This window comes from Salvia miltiorrhiza, chromosome 7, assembly GCF_028751815.1.
Source record: "Salvia miltiorrhiza cultivar Shanhuang (shh) chromosome 7, IMPLAD_Smil_shh, whole genome shotgun sequence".
NCBI classification, from domain to species: domain Eukaryota; kingdom Viridiplantae; phylum Streptophyta; class Magnoliopsida; order Lamiales; family Lamiaceae; genus Salvia; species Salvia miltiorrhiza.
Window position 1 is genome coordinate 58471464 of NC_080393.1, and position 17035 is coordinate 58488498.

Sequence of the window (17035 nt, forward strand, 5' to 3'; positions counted from 1 at the left end):
ATAAAAAAAGCCTTGGGCACAATGTGTGAATTGCTTATTTTACCTCTATTACATGTTTTATTTTAAGAGATAATAGAATTAAATAATGTTGTAAGAGATAATAGAATTAAAAAATAGATTATATTTAATAGAAGTAATGAACTATTAGATTTTCTTAAAAAAAATGTTGTAAGAGATAATAGAATTAAATAGACCAAATTGTTAATTGAAAAATTAAATATAATAAATATTATATTTATATTTTTTATTTTATCAAAATAAAATAACATTAATTATACGTACAAGATACACACTTTCTGCTAGTGGTTACAAAAGTCAATTAAAGAATTTAGAGAACAGTTTAATCACATCATATCCTCACTAATACCCTAACTTGTGCTGCAAACTGACACTCAATCAAGAAATGGGACGCAATTTCAGGACTTATAGACAAAACACACAGGCCAAGGATTGATCACCAGACAAGATTTTTCTTTTAATCTGGTTTTCTTTGGTAGAGATTCTATCTTGAAGTGGCTTCCAATGGAATGCAGACACTTTAACTGAGATTGCTTTCCACCACACCTAAAAGATCAAGACCAAGACTAAGAGTACCAATGAAAACTCCCATATCTTTAATTAATTAAAGATTCCTGAGAAGATTTTTATAAAGACTTTTGGCCTGGTCAGCAACGTCAATTGCTAGATTTTAAAATGGTCAATTAAATGCAACAACACTTGGCGGGCATAATTAAATCTACTTTTCTTTCTCTTTCAAAAAAAAAAAATTATTTTTCCTTCACTTCAAAAAAATATTCTTTTCTTTCTTTATCGGTTTCTTATATGCGATTTTAGAGAGTAGAACCAAATAAGGGAGCACAGATGTAGAAGTGGAAGAAGCTACAAGAAGGGTAATTGGCGAAGAATGACATCAACATGAAAGGGAAGTCCCCTTCAGGGCCGGCCCTGAGCATAGGCCAGGGGTACGACCGCCTAGGGCCCCCGGAAAAATGGGCCGCCCCCCAAAAAAAAATTTATTACTCCTTCTGTCCATGAAAGAACTTTCTAGGAGGGAGTGGCACGGGTTTTAAGAAAAAATATCGTTGAGTGTATTGAGAGTGGATAAAAGGTAGTTGAGTGTATTGGGAGTGATGAAAAAGTGTTATTATTATTGAGAGTTGTGAAAAGTGAAAAGTAAGTGGATTATAAGTGGTGGGGTATAGTTCAAAAATAGGTAGGAAATTCTTTTGTGGACGTCCCAAAAAGAAAAGATATGAAGTTCTTTCGTGGACGGAGGGAGTATTATATACTCCCTCCGTCCACGAAATAAACTCCTACTTGCCCTTAAATATTTGTCTACGAAATAAACTCCTACTCTGCTTTTTGGACAATTATACCCCCTTGCTTTTAAATTTACTACTCCCTCCGTCCCACTAAAGTTGGCTACATTCGTTTCGGCACGGGAATTAAGGAGTTGTAGATTAGTATTTTAAGTGTGTAGTTAATAAAGTATAAAAGTAATAAAGTAAGAAATAGAAGGTGATAAAGTGAGAGAGAGAAGGTAATAAAGTGATAAAGTAGGAGAGAGGATGTGATAAAGTATGAGAGAGAAGGTAATAAAGTGATAAAGTAGGAGAGAGAATGTGATAAAGTAGGAGATAAAATGTGATAAATATTTCCATTTTAGGAAAGTGGCCAACTTTAGTGGGACGCCCAAAATGGAAATGTAGCCAACTTTAGTGGGACGGAGGGAGTACATTTTTATCTATTGGGCCCACTGTCACGACCGGTCCTAATTAAGGATAATTAAGCCGGGAAATTGTGGCTAATGGAGGGAGATTAGAAGCGGGGTAGAAAGGGGAATAGTCAAACAAGAAAGGATCGTATTTCATCATTGTTAACAACATAGATATCTATAATATAACAGAGTTTTTGTCGTATAGACTCAAATAACTAACAAGTTCGGATAACTCCGACTTATCCAAAATAACATAAAACTTCTGAGTACGCAGCGGAATAAGGTTCTGATTACATGTATGAAGACATGTAACCCTAGAGTTCATTAATACATAATAAGACAAAAGAGTCCCGCTCGTCACTTCATCACCATCGGCAGCTGCTCAACCTGCACATTTAGAAATATATGCAGGGCTGAGTACAAAAGTACTCAGTGGGCACATATGCCTACTATGAAATATAACATGCTTCGTAAAGTTGTAAATTGTCATGCCATCATAAACAGTACAGCAAGGGAGTTTTTCTCTAAAAAGGCCCAAGCTTACTAAATTCATTTGTGATTCTTAAAGTTCGTCTGCAGACTAAGTTCTCTTGTAATCTATCATATCTGGAACTGTGTGCCGGAGAGGTGGCCACCTCTCACGGACACTTGACCGGCCAACCCGCTAGATGACTCACGGTCACTGGTGTACACTAGCCCTGGCAGGATAGCTATCAACTGCTCAAGACCCGAATTCGATTACATGATTAAAGTCACATCAGATAGATATCATACTGAAATTTAAACATTTTATGGCAAGACAATATTTGAAATAACTTCAATTAATTTAGTCATGAAATAACTTGCTTGAACGTAACATTTAAACTCATTTGATATATATGAAAGTAATGCCCACCTGATAGCAAAGCTTTGCTACAGATTAGTGACTCCTTGACGAGCTCTTATTCTTGCGCTCGACCTTTAATCCGAGAAAATAACGTAAGACTTTAAATCGAGGGAAAATTCTCAATTAAATGAGAATGCGTAATTAAACTATGCATGAATCTCGTATGCATGAACTATTATTCTGAGATAATAATCAGGGAATTTCTATTGTTAATCCAGGCTATCGGATTTAAACAAAAGCTAAGTCTCGTCTCATGAAGCCGGATAATTAACAAAAATTAATCCGTTCTCTTCGGGGTGTTCTAATCCGTCAATTAAATAAACCCCGCTCCTCGTAGTCAATAGAAAATAAATACTTCAACTTATTCGCTTTATAATCTCATAATTAATCGGGCTTAATAAATAAGAACAAGTAATGTTATAAAATTAAAAATAAAATAAAATAAAATAAAAAGGCTCAACATAAGGCACATAAGAATCACAATCAAACATCATCAAAACATGCTCTGCTTTTACACTGACTCAACTTCAAAATTTAATCTGTTCTGACTCCGACATCTCCTGGACTCGAGACTCATACCGAAAGAAAGATCTTCGAGTCTAGTTTCATATAAAAAAAATAGAGTCGAAAACTCCAAGTGGTTTGAGAGATATGACGTTTTTACCACGATCTACCATGTTCGGCAGTTTTGAACAATCGAAAACTTGTATTTTTGAAAAATAGTAAACGTTGTCAAACTGGGCTCAACTTTGGTGGATATCTAAATAACACAATAAGGTTAATACCATAAAAATTTGGAAAGCTAGATCACCCAGGAAGCTACTGAAATAAATGACTCTTTTCTCTGTTCTCTGAAATTCTCAGTAGTAATGTGCAGTTTAGGTTTTACATTTTAAAGAAGTACCATACGAAGTTGGAATGGCTTGAAATTTTACCAGGGTACTCAAGACTCATGTAGGGACTTGCTATAAAATTTTCAAAGCTGTTAGACATCGACAAACCGTCGATCACAGTAGGTCAGTAGGCCTACGAAATTCATATTTATAAGTCCTTAAAAATAATTTATATAAATCAAGAATAATAGTTTAATCCCAAAAATATTCATTAAAAGTCCATCCTAATTTAAATAAAGAACGGACCTCATTTAAAATAAATAGTCCCAAACTTGTTACGCACATATACTAAATCTTTCACGAAACATCCTTTAAAATAAACTTTGATACATAGAAAATAATTCAACAACTTGAGCTCTTAAGGGGTTGTTTTACAACAGACACCAAATCTACCTCGGATCTCCAAATGAGGCTCCAAAAGACATTCTGGAAACTAGACATTTCAAGGATCATTCTCCAATTTGAATCGAATGAAAAACAATTCAAACGAGCAAGATATGCCCTCTCAAAGATGGGTATTTAACAAGCAAAAATCTGTAAATTTCATATTTCCAGATTACAACCAAGTCAGTGGGCTTTCTTTAAAAATTCATATCTCCCTTTACAAAACTCCACTGGGAACCCCAAAGGTCAATCTGGAAACTAGGGAGAGATCATAACACTCTCCAGTTGGATTTACTCTAAGAACCTTCATGGTTTAGAAGATATGACTATCTAAAGTTCAGTGCACAAAAAGAGTTCAAGTTTGGCAGATTCAGAACATAAATCGGAAAAACCACTTTAAGCTTCACCAAAAATTCTAAAACTGAACAAGTAAGTTCCCAACATGTCAGTGAATATTCAGTAGAAAGATAGGCTTGAGAATCAAATATTTAAGTCGGCCTTTTCCACCTCAAAGTCGTAGGTTTGTAAAATCTACTGGATGGTACATGGAATAAGAACTAGATTTCAAGAATTTATACCGGTTGTTTCCCTTACTCAAAAATGGTGAGGCCGATGTCAAAAGAAAGATACGGGAGTCTAGAGTGACATATTCAAGTTTCAAAGGTTTTCACCGAGTGAAACTTTACTTATGATCTCCTAAAGATTGTTTACCAAAAATGTATTCCAGATGGGCAGTGATGTTTACAAATTCATAAATAAATCATGCGAGCTCTAAATATTCTGAAATTTTACCAAAATATAGAAAATGTATGAAATATGATACACAATTAATTTGGGAATTTTTGGGAACCGTTTGGATGGCTGGAATCGCCTTGCAAAACACTGCCGGAGCAGTGTGCTTATGGCAGATTCGCTGCCTTACCTCATGCACGGTTTTTCACCCAATAAACTCTAGCTTCGAGTGTTGGGGTACTACTGGACTGGAGCAGCTTGAAATCTTGGCAAAGTAGTTAAGCCAAGTCTTCCTTCTCTTTGTGATTGCTGGTGCGAAATGGAAGGAATGGGTGAAGTGTTGGAGTTGATGGGGAGCAAAGGTAGTGGAGATGGTGGGGAGCATAGGGTAGTGGAGTTGATGGAGTGGGGAACAAAATTAATGGAAAGAAAAAGAGAAGAAAAAGAAAGGAAAAAAAATGTAGAGGAGAATTATTGATGTATTTTCTCTGTCTCGGTGATTCTGTAACTGTAAGATGGATCGTGTGCTAGTATATGCTTGATACTGTTTATTTAAATAAATCTCGTATTTCGACATGTGATTTCTCACTAAAACCGATAAATTATAAAATGAATCTAAATTAAATCCGTAGATTTAATTCGTTCGTTGTTCTGATATCTAAATTAAATCCGCAGATTTAATTAACTTCCTGAGTCGGAAATAATTCACGATCTGAGTAAAAATAAAATCAAATTTCATCTCGCTTAAATAAATAACGTGACTTTGCTAAGTCAGTTATAACTCTGAAATAATATCATTAACTGCTTTAACAATATAAATTCAGGATCATAAGCTGAATTCATATTAGGATAAAAACCGTTTTCATTCACTGATGAACAAAAATAAACACTCATTACTGGATTTAAAATATATAAAAGAGCGGGTCACTACATACTACCCCTCTTAACAAAAATTTCGTCCCGAAATTTGCATATTTCTTCTAAAACAGTTCGGGGTATTTCTCCTTCATTTTGTCTTCAAGCTCCCACGTGGCTTCCTCTTGTCCGTGGTGTCTCCATAAGACTTTCACTGATGTGATTGCCTTATTCCTGAGTTGTTGTACTTTTCGATCTAGAATGACCTCTGGTCTCTCTTCATAGCTCAAGTCTGGGCAAATGATGATCTCTTCTTGGTGGATTATGTGCTTTGGATCGGAAACGTATTTTCTGAGTTGTGATACGTGGAAAACATTGTGAACGTTTCCAAAGCTTGGCGGTAACGCCAACCTATAGGCTACTGGGCCTATTCTCTCCAAAATCTCATAAGGTCCTACGAATCGGGGCCTAAGTTTTCCCTTGACACCAACCTAGTTATCCCCTTGGTAGGAGATACCTTTAGGAAGACCTTGTCTCCTATTTCAAAACATAACTCAGTTCGACGTGCATCAGCGTAAGATTTCTGTCTATCTTGTGCCTCTTTTATTCGCCCTCTGATCTGGCGGACTATCTCAACCATCTCATTGACCATGTCTGGTCCTAAAACTTTTCTCTCACCCACTTCATCCCAATAAAGCGGTGATCTACATTTTCTTCCATATAATGCCTCATATGGTGCCATATCGATAGTTGCCTGGTAACTGTTATTATAGGCAAATTCAATCAACGGCAGCACTGCTTCCCAACTTCCACCTCTGTCTAACACCACTGTTCTCAACATATCTTCAAGGGTCTGAATTGTCCTTTCAGACTGCCCATCTGTCTGCGGATGGAAGGCGGTGCTGAAATTTAGCCTCGTGCCTAACTCCTTCTGTAAGCTCATCCAAAATCTAGATGTGAACTTCGAGTCTCGATCTGATGTGATTGACACGGGTACACCGTGTAAGCGTACAATCTCTCGAACATACAACTGAGCTAGCTTGTCTGACCCGTGTGTGATCGGTATTGGTATAAAATGAGCACATTTTGTGAGTCGATCCACTATTACCCAAATGGCAGTGTTTCCTCTCTTTGTTTTGGGCAAACTGGTCACAAAATCCATTGCGATGTGCTCCCACTTCCATTCTGGAATTTCCAACGATTGTAGTTTTCCATATGGCCTTTGGTGTAAGGCCTTCACCTGTTGGCATGCCAGGCATTTCTCCACAAATGACGCTATGTCTCTCTTCATGCCTTCCCACTAAAAGTGTTTCTTTAGGTCCTGATACATCTTAGTACTCCCTGGGTGGGCAGTATAAGGGTATCGTGAGCCTCACTCATGATTTTATCCTTAAGCTCATCATCGTGGGGGATGCATATCCTTCTCTCAAAGAGGATAGCATTATCTGATGCTTCTTGATAATTCTTGACGCCTCCTTTCCTTACTGTTTCCCGTAGTTTTTCCATCTTCTCGTCTTTTCTTTGTGCTTCTACGATCGTCTTCCTCAAGTTAGGTACCGTTGCCACAACGCTTGCTATCGTCCCTGGTGGTTTAACCACTTCTATGCTCATTTTGCTAAATTTCCTTATGAGCACCGTCTCTCGAGTGATGAGAGCTCCCAATTTAGATTGAGTCTTACGACTCAATGCATCAGCCACTACGTTGGCCTTGCCTGGGTGGTAGTTAATACCACAGTCATAATCTTTCACTAGTTCGAGCCATCTCCTTTGTCTCATATTAAGGTCCTTTTGCTCGAAAAAATATTTCAGACTTTTGTGGTCTGTGAATATTTCACACCTAACTCCATATAGGTGGTGTCTCCAAATCTTCAGCGCATGCACCACTGCAGCTAACTCCAGATCATGAGTCGGGTAATTCAGTTCATGTGGCCTAAGCTATCGTGACGCATATGCTATCACTCTTCCTTCTTGCATCAGCACGCAACCAAGTCCATTTTTGGACTCGTCTGTGTAGATCACGTATTCCTTATCAGCTGTTGGGACGGCTAACACTGGTGCCGTAGTCAACTTTTCCTTGAGTTCTTGGAAGCTCTTCTCGCACTCCTCTGTCCAAGAAAATTTTATTCCCTTCCTGAGTAGTTGCGTCATTGGCCTTGCAATTTTGGAAAATTCTTCCATAAACCTCCGATAGTAACCTGCCAATCCTAAGAAACTTCTTATCCCAATAGGGTTAGTAGGCGATCTCCATTCACGCACCGCTTGCACTTTTTCAGGGTCCACTTTAATCCCTTCTGATGATACAATATGTCCTAAAAACGTGACTTCGCTGAGCCAAAACTCACACTTGCTGAATTTGGCATAAAGGCGCTCCGTCCTCAACGTTTCTAGGACAATTCTCAGATGTTCCTCATGGTCTTTCTCGTTCTTCGAGTAGATCAGGATGTCATCTATAAACACCAAGACAAATTTGTCTAAGTACGGATGAAACACTCGATTCATGAGGTCCATGAACACAGCTGGCGCATTGGTTAGTCCGAATGGCACAACTACAAATTCGTAGTGGCCATACCTAGTTCGAAATGCCGTCTTAGGTACGTCTTCTGGTCGAATCTTCAGCTGGTGATAACCAGATCGCAAATCAATCTTCGAGAACACGCTTGCTCCCTTGAGCTGGTCGAAGAGGTCATCTATCCTTGGTAAAGGATATTTGTTCTTCAGTGTCACTTTGTTCAGTTCTCTATAGTCTATACACATTCGCAATGTGCCATCCTTTTTCTTCACAAAAAGTACGGGTGCACCCCAAGGTGATACACTTGGCCTAATGAATCCAAGTTCTAAAAGTTCTTGCAGTTGTATCTTGAGTTCTTCCAACTCTTTAGGAGCCATTCGGTATGGTGCCTTCGAAATGGGAGCTGCCCCGGGCTCCAAATCAATGGTAAACTCAATTGGTCTGTCCGGTGGTGGCCCTGGCAGAATCTCTGGAAATACATCTGAAAAGTCCCGTACAATTGCTACATCTTCTATACTCTTTTCAGTACCCAGTTCTCCGTGCAAGTATACGAGGTAAGCTGAGTATCCCTTCTTCATCATTTTCGTTGCTTGCAGGGCGGAGATGATCATCTTTCTTCTTCCCATACTAATTCCGTGGAAATGTGACGGCTCCCTTCCTGGGGGTCGAAACGATATCCGTCTTTCGTTACAAAGGACGGTGGCATAGTTCTCGGCTAGCCAGTCCATTCCTAGGATTATGTCCACATCTCCCATCGGTATAACATAGGAGTTGTTCACTACAATCTTGTGTGACCCTATGTTCAGTTCTAGGTTCAAGCACACATGATCTACTGTCGTCATCCCTCCTATAGGTGATGATATACTCAACTCCTGGTCAGCTCTTTCCATTTTAAGTTTTAATGTATCAACACATGTACTTGAAATGAAAGTATGCGATGCGCCCGTATCAAATAGAAGTACAACAGGAGTATTGAGTAGCATGCCCATACCTGCCAGGTTTCCCTGGTTGTTCTCGGGCTGCTTCTGCCTCATAGCATAGGCTCTAGCATGACGAGGTTTTTCATGTTGTTTCTGTTGTCGCTGCTGTTGTTGGCGGGCCTGTTGCTGATACGGTTGTTGAGGTTGTGGTTGGTACAGTAGCTGTTGGTGCTGTTGTGGCTGCTGATACTGTGGTTGTTGCCTTGGGTATGGTTGGGGCAAAGCTTGGATTGCTCGCAGATGCGGAGCCTGGATAGGTGGGTTCGGCCTTGAACTCGTTCCGTTTTGCTTATTCGGGCACCGGTTTGCATAGTGCCCCTTCTGGTTACAGATATAGCAACTATCATTGCCGGCCTTACAGATTCCCACATGATTTTTTGTTACATTTGGGGCAATGTGGGGCCCTCTGTTGGTTATTTCCCATCTGTTTCGGTGCACTCTGGCCTCCATAGCCCTGTGACTGGAAGACCCGTCCCTGCCATGGCCTATTCTCGCCTTGGTTCGGGTTACTGTTGTCCCATCTCCTTTTTCCTTTGAAATTCGGATTATAACTTTGATCATGTGGAGGTGCTGGCGCAGGTACAGTTGCAGGTCTTTCTCCAGGCATGGCTGCCTCAATGTCTAACGCTCGGCTGAGCGACTCAGTGTAAGACAATCCTCCGTGGCTTGCCAAAGCCATCCTAATCTCGTGCCTCAGACCGGCACAAAACTTTTCAGCCATCTTCTCATCTGTGTCAACTTGTTCCGGCGCATATCTAGACATATCGCAGAACATCCTATCGTATTGAGTTACCGACATCTTCCCTTGTTTCAGATTGTAAAATTCAGCCTCCTTTTTCTTGCGGTAGCTCTTGGGTATATACTTGTCATATATACCGGCTTTGAATTGTTCCCAAGTAAGGTTTTCTAACTGCTCTGCTGTCATCGTTTTCATCCGTGCTTCCCACCAGAAATCAGCTGACCCAGTCAGCTGAAAGGACATACAAGTCAAGCGCTCTTGGTTGGTGCAACGCAGGAAGTTGAAAATGCGCTCAATAGCGCGAACCCAAGTTTCAGCTTCTGTCGGGTTTCCTGTCCCGTTGAAGGTAGGTGGGTTCTGTCGCAAGAATAATTCTTCAATCCGTCGTTCTGGCTGAACAGGTGATTGAACTATTTCTGGTTCTGGCCCTGTTTCTGGGCCTCTTCCTTCATTTCGGGGAATCCCGCCCCCTCCTCTTGGTCGTCCTCGTTTTGACGGCATTCTATTAGGTCCAAACACAAGTTGTTAATGCAACATCACAAGGCATACTATTGTTCTATCCAACTTCTCTCGGACGCCTTTGCTTTGTTGGCATTCCGATGAGTCGACATATAGTCACCAATGTAATACACAGATGCATATCATCGATTCTGTAAATTATTTTCTTGATTCTCAAATCTCGCTCATACTCTTCCTCATGAAAGTATATAAATAACATAGCGGAAGTAACTTGCCGCAAAAGACTGATAGGGTCGCTACATAGACATGGGAAATTAGTATCAATGAGGACTATTTCATCAACAATTGAATATAGATCTGGTGATCTATCCAAGCATTATACGATGAACTAGCTATCTAGCAAGGTCATCATGAAAGAGCTCAGTTCCGAAATGCTCTATGAACCAGCATTTTCGTACTAATACTAGTCAAAATAACTAAGCCAACATAGGGGCATACAAAAGCATCGAAATGATCATCGTTTTTGAAATACACAAATAAGGTCCTACTAAATGCACAAGAGATTATCTGTATGCATTACGTGCTTGACCCTTGGGTTGAAGCATATGTGTTTGACTGATTTAATCAGATAAGTATCTGTTTGTCCTTGGGTCACAGAAAATCTACCAACAACTAGTAGATCGCAATGATTCAAATAACAAATGGCAATTAGGCAAAGTGTTTCAATAATTTGCCAAACAATTGAAAATGAGTAACCATAGGGTAGAAATGAATTGACTGAAAGGTCGAAACGAAATGACCTAATAGTCTGAACCCGTTTGGCTTTTCAGATGAAGGTTTAAAATATATAGGTTTAAAGACCCATATATGACGACTACTGAGATTTTGGCCATGTGGACTGGCCAGGTCCGACACAACTACTTCTCAGTCATTCAGAAATACTTTTCCGAACTTGGCAATTCTTGTTCCTTGGCTGCAAAAGGTATATTTGGTCTAAAATCACCACTTTCTTCTTAATATCTTGAACATGTCCTTGAGAATATTCTAGAGCTTCTCAAACTTGGAGTCTGCCTCCTAGTTTAATGCAATCCTTAAACATTTTCTATAGGCGAAATAAGGTAGGCTCGACCTTACTCAATAATGTTCCTCTATATGATCTTAATGTAGTACTTCTAGTACTTAGTGTTCCTTCACATAGCGCTTGAAATGCAACCATATAATTTGAAGCACTCTTCCGTGTTATTGCAAAAGACCTTCTGAATCATCACGCATTCAATAAGGAAATAGCTTTTGCTCATCTGAGCACCTTTATAGGGTATGTGTCCCCATGTGTAATTCTAAGTCATGGAATGACCTTAGTCAATGCTTGCATTCTGGCTACTAAAGTGAATGTTTGGTCTAAAATGTTCTAACTGGGGAATGTCTCTGATCGACTAAGGTATGCATACTTAACCTGCTTAGTCTCTCATCATAATCTCAATCTCTTAACTTTAACATCGAACCATTGTCGATATTTCTAGCTCTTGTTAAACTCCAAACCATCTTCAGGAACTCCTCCCGTCTTACGCACTTGTATAGATTTTTCTAGTCAATCATAATGGTTGGTAACTTCTAGTTACCCATGGCACCTATCCTCCTTTCGATTTGTAGCAGGTGATCGTAATCAATAGGGATTCTAAATCATGCTCACGTGTAATATAATAGGTAATTGTAATCATAAAGGTTCTAAATATCTGAAACTGTAAGCTGGCAGTTCTAATCGCGATGCTATAACATCATACACAAAGTGTTATAACTGCATATGAGTCCGACTCTGAAGTTCAAACATAAATCATGAAGGTTCTCTTCATGCCATAACTGGTGATAATCGAGAGTTAGTAATGAGTCTTAGCTCATTATGCGATAGCTAGCTGATTACATAAGTCACACTCGTCGCTACGAGCAATGACTCACGTGATCTATCATCAAATAAGGCAATAGTCGATTCGGTGTTCTGTCACTCGTGAACAACCTGAATGAAGAACTATGCCTGCTTCAGTGATTCGTGCGTGGCACTCCGCTTGCACTGCTTTCATGGGATTCTCTTTTTCTTTCTTAGCTCTTCACCATGGCTATAGTGAAATATAACTGAGTTTCTAGCTTCTATCGTTATTCTCGTAACAGTGATCATGCATTCTTAACGCATCTAAGTTCATTGAGATATCTAATCAATCAATAAAGCATAAAACTTGAATGTAAGCATCAGTACATTCATATAAAACGTGAACTTCTCAATGTTTTAAAATCATTACCACCTTCTTTCTTGCTGAGCATGACGATGTGATGAAGTGATGAGCTTTGGCTGACTGACTCATATATACTAGTGATCATACTAGAAAAATGGGCTAACTCTAGGGTTCAGAGCAAATGATTTGCTCTGATACCACTCTGTCACGACCGGTCCTAATTAAGGATAATTAAGCCGGGAAATTGTGGCTAATGGAGGGAGATTAGAAGCGGGGTAGAAAGGGGAATAGTCAAACAAGAAAGGATCGTATTTCATCATTGTTAACAACATAGATATCTATAATATAACAGAGTTTTTGTCGTATAGACTCAAATAACTAACAAGTTCGGATAACTCCGACTTATCCAAAATAACATAAAACTTCTGAGTACGCAGCGGAATAAGGTTCTGATTACATGTATGAAGACATGTAACCCTAGAGTTCATTAATACATAATAAGACAAAAGAGTCCCGCTCGTCACTTCATCACCATCGGCAGCTGCTCAACCTGCACATTTAGAAATATATGCAGGGCTGAGTACAAAAGTACTCAGTGGGCACATATGCCTACTATGAAATATAACATGCTTCGTAAAGTTGTAAATTGTCATGCCATCATAAACAGTACAGCAAGGGAGTTTTTCTCTAAAAAGGCCCAAGCTTACTAAATTCATTTGTGATTCTTAAAGTTCGTCTGCAGACTAAGTTCTCTTGTAATCTATCATATCTGGAACTGTGTGCCGGAGAGGTGGCCACCTCTCACGGACACTTGACCGGCCAACCCGCTAGATGACTCACGGTCACTGGTGTACACTAGCCCTGGCAGGATAGCTATCAACTGCTCAAGACCCGAATTCGATTACATGATTAAAGTCACATCAGATAGATATCATACTGAAATTTAAACATTTTATGGCAAGACAATATTTGAAATAACTTCAATTAATTTAGTCATGAAATAACTTGCTTGAACGTAACATTTAAACTCATTTGATATATATGAAAGTAATGCCCACCTGATAGCAAAGCTTTGCTACAGATTAGTGACTCCTTGACGAGCTCTTATTCTTGCGCTCGACCTTTAATCCGAGAAAATAACGTAAGACTTTAAATCGAGGGAAAATTCTCAATTAAATGAGAATGCGTAATTAAACTATGCATGAATCTCGTATGCATGAACTATTATTCTGAGATAATAATCAGGGAATTTCTATTGTTAATCCAGGCTATCGGATTTAAACAAAAGCTAAGTCTCGTCTCATGAAGCCGGATAATTAACAAAAATTAATCCGTTCTCTTCGGGGTGTTCTAATCCGTCAATTAAATAAACCCCGCTCCTCGTAGTCAATAGAAAATAAATACTTCAACTTATTCGCTTTATAATCTCATAATTAATCGGGCTTAATAAATAAGAACAAGTAATGTTATAAAATTAAAAAAAAATAAAATAAAATAAAAAGGCTCAACATAAGGCACATAAGAATCACAATCAAACATCATCAAAACATGCTCTGCTTTTACACTGACTCAACTTCAAAATTTAATCTGTTCTGACTCCGACATCTCCTGGACTCGAGACTCATACCGAAAGAAAGATCTTCGAGTCTAGTTTCATATAAAAAAAATAGAGTCGAAAACTCCAAGTGGTTTGAGAGATATGACGTTTTTACCACGATCTACCATGTTCGGCAGTTTTGAACAATCGAAAACTTGTATTTTTGAAAAATAGTAAACGTTGTCAAACTGGGCTCAACTTTGGTGGATATCTAAATAACACAATAAGGTTAATACCATAAAAATTTGGAAAGCTAGATCACCCAGGAAGCTACTGAAATAAATGACTCTTTTCTCTGTTCTCTGAAATTCTCAGTAGTAATGTGCAGTTTAGGTTTTACATTTTAAAGAAGTACCATACGAAGTTGGAATGGCTTGAAATTTTACCAGGGTACTCAAGACTCATGTAGGGACTTGCTATAAAATTTTCAAAGCTGTTAGACATCGACAAACCGTCGATCACAGTAGGTCAGTAGGCCTACGAAATTCATATTTATAAGTCCTTAAAAATAATTTATATAAATCAAGAATAATAGTTTAATCCCAAAAATATTCATTAAAAGTCCATCCTAATTTAAATAAAGAACGGACCTCATTTAAAATAAATAGTCCCAAACTTGTTACGCACATATACTAAATCTTTCACGAAACATCCTTTAAAATAAACTTTGATACATAGAAAATAATTCAACAACTTGAGCTCTTAAGGGGTTGTTTTACAACAGACACCAAATCTACCTCGGATCTCCAAATGAGGCTCCAAAAGACATTCTGGAAACTAGACATTTCAAGGATCATTCTCCAATTTGAATCGAATGAAAAACAATTCAAACGAGCAAGATATGCCCTCTCAAAGATGGGTATTTAACAAGCAAAAATCTGTAAATTTCATATTTCCAGATTACAACCAAGTCAGTGGGCTTTCTTTAAAAATTCATATCTCCCTTTACAAAACTCCACTGGGAACCCCAAAGGTCAATCTGGAAACTAGGGAGAGATCATAACACTCTCCAGTTGGATTTACTCTAAGAACCTTCATGGTTTAGAAGATATGACTATCTAAAGTTCAGTGCACAAAAAGAGTTCAAGTTTGGCAGATTCAGAACATAAATCGGAAAAACCACTTTAAGCTTCACCAAAAATTCTAAAACTGAACAAGTAAGTTCCCAACATGTCAGTGAATATTCAGTAGAAAGATAGGCTTGAGAATCAAATATTTAAGTCGGCCTTTTCCACCTCAAAGTCGTAGGTTTGTAAAATCTACTGGATGGTACATGGAATAAGAACTAGATTTCAAGAATTTATACCGGTTGTTTCCCTTACTCAAAAATGGTGAGGCCGATGTCAAAAGAAAGATACGGGAGTCTAGAGTGACATATTCAAGTTTCAAAGGTTTTCACCGAGTGAAACTTTACTTATGATCTCCTAAAGATTGTTTACCAAAAATGTATTCCAGATGGGCAGTGATGTTTACAAATTCATAAATAAATCATGCGAGCTCTAAATATTCTGAAATTTTACCAAAATATAGAAAATGTATGAAATATGATACACAATTAATTTGGGAATTTTTGGGAACCGTTTGGATGGCTGGAATCGCCTTGCAAAACACTGCCGGAGCAGTGTGCTTATGGCAGATTCGCTGCCTTACCTCATGCACGGTTTTTCACCCAATAAACTCTAGCTTCGAGTGTTGGGGTACTACTGGACTGGAGCAGCTTGAAATCTTGGCAAAGTAGTTAAGCCAAGTCTTCCTTCTCTTTGTGATTGCTGGTGCGAAATGGAAGGAATGGGTGAAGTGTTGGAGTTGATGGGGAGCAAAGGTAGTGGAGATGGTGGGGAGCATAGGGTAGTGGAGTTGATGGAGTGGGGAACAAAATTAATGGAAAGAAAAAGAGAAGAAAAAGAAAGGAAAAAAAATGTAGAGGAGAATTATTGATGTATTTTCTCTGTCTCGGTGATTCTGTAACTGTAAGATGGATCGTGTGCTCGTATATGCTTGATACTGTTTATTTAAATAAATCTCGTATTTCGACATGTGATTTCTCACTAAAACCGATAAATTATAAAATGAATCTAAATTAAATCCGTAGATTTAATTCGTTCGTTGTTCTGATATCTAAATTAAATCCGCAGATTTAATTAACTTCCTGAGTCGGAAATAATTCACGATCTGAGTAAAAATAAAATCAAATTTCATCTCGCTTAAATAAATAACGTGACTTTGCTAAGTCAGTTATAACTCTGAAATAATATCATTAACTGCTTTAACAATATAAATTCAGGATCATAAGCTGAATTCATATTAGGATAAAAACCGTTTTCATTCACTGATGAACAAAAATAAACACTCATTACTGGATTTAAAATATATAAAAGAGCGGGTCACTACACCCACTTTATTCCACCATTACTTATGTAATTAGTCTCCCCTAAATTAATTATTGTTATTGTTATTGTGATTATTATTATTATTATTATTATTATTATTATCCTTATTATTGATATTGTTATTGTTGTTATTATTATTCTTATTATTATTGTTGTTATTGTTATTATTGTTAGTATTATTATTACTATTATTATTATTGTTGTTGTTGTTGTTATTATTATTATTATTATTATTGTTATCCTTATTATTGATATTGTTATTGTTGTTATTATTATTCTTATTATTATTGTTGTTATTGTTATTATTGTTAGTATTATTATTACTATTATTATTATTATTGTTGTTGTTGTTGTTATTATTATTATTATTATTATTATTATTATTATTATTATTATTATTATTGTTGTTGTTGTTGTTGTTGTTGTTGTTGTTGTTATTGTTGTTGTTATTATCCTTATTATTATTATCATTTTTTTTTTAATATTGTTATTGTTGTTGTTGTTGTTATTATTGTTGTTGTTGTTGTTGTTGTTGTTGTTATTATTATTATTATTATTGTTATTATCCTTATTATTATTATCATTATTATTTTTAATTATTATTATTATTGTTGTTATTATTATTCTTATTCTTATTATTATTATTGTTGTTGTTGTTGTTGTTGTTGT

The 17035-nt window shown here is 37.5% G+C and overlaps 2 long non-coding RNA genes across 2 annotated transcripts; both read right to left on the reverse strand.

Moving 5' to 3' along the window:
* Positions 1–1865: 1865 nt before the first annotated feature.
* LOC130995157 (uncharacterized) lies at positions 1866–5099 on the reverse strand. The gene is made up of 3 exons (XR_009092081.1): positions 4803–5099; positions 2613–2675; positions 1866–2104 (listed from the first exon to the last, which is right to left on the reverse strand). It is a non-coding gene; the product is annotated as an uncharacterized LOC130995157 (long non-coding RNA).
* Positions 5100–12688: 7589 nt separating this feature from the next.
* LOC130995156 (uncharacterized) lies at positions 12689–16347 on the reverse strand. The gene is made up of 3 exons (XR_009092080.1): positions 15627–16347; positions 13438–13500; positions 12689–12929 (listed from the first exon to the last, which is right to left on the reverse strand). It is a non-coding gene; the product is annotated as an uncharacterized LOC130995156 (long non-coding RNA).
* Positions 16348–17035: the final 688 nt, after the last annotated feature.